Raw genomic sequence first — 2,179 nt, 5'->3', positions numbered from 1 at the left:
CAGCATGGCTGGGTATTGTTTTAATTGACTTTATTTTATTTTTTTAAGGGCTAACAGAAAAATCAGTGTGGGGCAGTAAGAGTGTGGGGCAATAATTGCAGAGCCAGGGTGTCAAAACGGGCCTTGGCTGGGGCTTTGCTCCAGCCCCACAGTGTACCAGGGGAATTGATAGTGGGTGTGGGGAGAGGATGGTGCCGGAGACCGTCCTCTGTTTAGCATTTAAAAAAAAACACAGCACAGCCACGATCTGTGCAAGCTTTGCCCACCCACGTGCCTCAGCCTTAAACGATAGCAACCTCTTTTTATGGGTGAGAGAGGGATTTACTTCTCTGATATTTGTGAGATGTGGGCTTGCCCATTAAGAACTGAGCCCGTCCGGTTTGCACCATGTGGGCTACCACACTTAATGACTCTTGGCCTTTGCCAGCCTGCCCTGACTTTGAACCAGCAGAGTAGAGGATCTAGCCAGCTCTCTGGTCTGTTACAAAGCAGGGCTTCGGTCTTGCTCCCTTGAGACCCAATGGGACCGAGCTCAGTCCTTTTACGTATGTTTTAGATGATGCATGGCTCATTGTAGATCAAAAACTATCACTTTTTTTTTTTTTTTTTTTTTTTTTAAGACTCCCGTCAGTCCATTGTTAGCCCCTGCATTGTCTCCCAGGACATTCTGTGGACATTACTCTTCCTTGATACAACAGAGGATACTGATAAGTGATTGGATTCCAACATAAGTTTCCAGCTGTCATAACATCACAATTCTTTTCAGTCCAGTTTTCCAAGTATCTTGGCATGATCAAGCACACGTGAGTTGTGTGGAATGAACAATGGGCCTGTAACTCACTGTAGCTTGGTTTCTCTTTGCCAGTAGCACTTAAGAGTCCTAACATTATATGCCCAATCACTAGAGACAGAAACGGCACAGCAAGGGGCGGAATTATTCCTTTTCCCCTGTGCCGTTGCACCCCATAAGGCTTTATAGAAATATGCTTATGAGCGTAAATATGACATAACTGGAATATGTTTTATGCTAGATATGCCATGTAACATATCTTTGCAAAGGTTATGACCTACTGAATATATTCTTCCTATTCGTATGCGTGTATCATTTTTATATCTGAAGTTATGAGCGTTGGTTCTATGCTTGTATTTTAAAGCGTTTGCTGTAGGAAGCACATAAGGCAGATTTGGTCAACATAGTGTGAAGGGGTTATTCAAGTCATTGGGAGCACTTAACTAGCAATGGACTTTGGGAGATGCCAATCCACATCTGAGCTTTCGTGGGAACATTCAAACTAACATGCAAACAATGGTGTCGGCCTGCAAAAAAGCTGAATCATTCATAGACATGTGACTTGCCCAGGTGGCTACAGACCTCTTGTTGCTGTGATTTTGCACAGCAGAACAAAGGGGTTTCCGCCCACAAGAGAGAGAATATAAAAGGCCCTGGAAACACCTCCATTTTGTCTTCAGCTGGCTCAGAAGATAGCCTTTCCACCCCAAAGAGATGCCTGAAAGAAACTGGAACAACGGACAGTAACTACGGCGGTGTGAGCGATTGCTGGACCCAGAGTAGGAAGGAGTCTAGTCTGTGAAAGAAGCTTATTGGAACATCTCTGAGGGTGAGATTTACCTGCATTTAGTTTCCTACTGTATTAGGCTTAGACTTGCGTGTTTTTGTTTTATTTTGCTTGGTAATTTACTTTGTTCTGTCTGTCATTACTTGGAACCACTTAAATCCTACTTTTTATATTTAATAAAATCACTTTTTACTTATTAATTAACCTAGAGCAAGTAATTATAACCTGGGGGAGCAAACAGCTGTGCATATCTCTCTCTCAGTGTTATAGAGGGCGAACAATTTATGAGTTTACCCTGTATAAGCTTTATACAGAGTAAAAAGGATTTATTTGGGGTTTGGATCCCATTGGGGACTGGATGTCTGGGTGCTAGAGACAGGAGCACTTTTTAAGCTGTTTTCAGTTAAGTCTGCAGGTGTGGTTCAGACCTGGGTCTGTGTTTGTAGCAGGCTAGCGTGTCTGGCTCAACAAGACAGGGTACTGAAGTCCCACGCTGCCAGGGAAAACGGGCTGAGAGGTAGTCTCAGCACATAAAGTGGCAGTCCCAAGGGGGTTTCTGTGACCCAACCCGTCACATCCCCTCCATGGGCTTCCTAGAATAA

This window comes from Malaclemys terrapin, chromosome 1 (assembly GCF_027887155.1).
Source record: "Malaclemys terrapin pileata isolate rMalTer1 chromosome 1, rMalTer1.hap1, whole genome shotgun sequence".
Lineage (NCBI taxonomy): Eukaryota > Metazoa > Chordata > Testudines > Emydidae > Malaclemys > Malaclemys terrapin.
Note: the sequence above shows the minus strand (reverse complement) of the source record.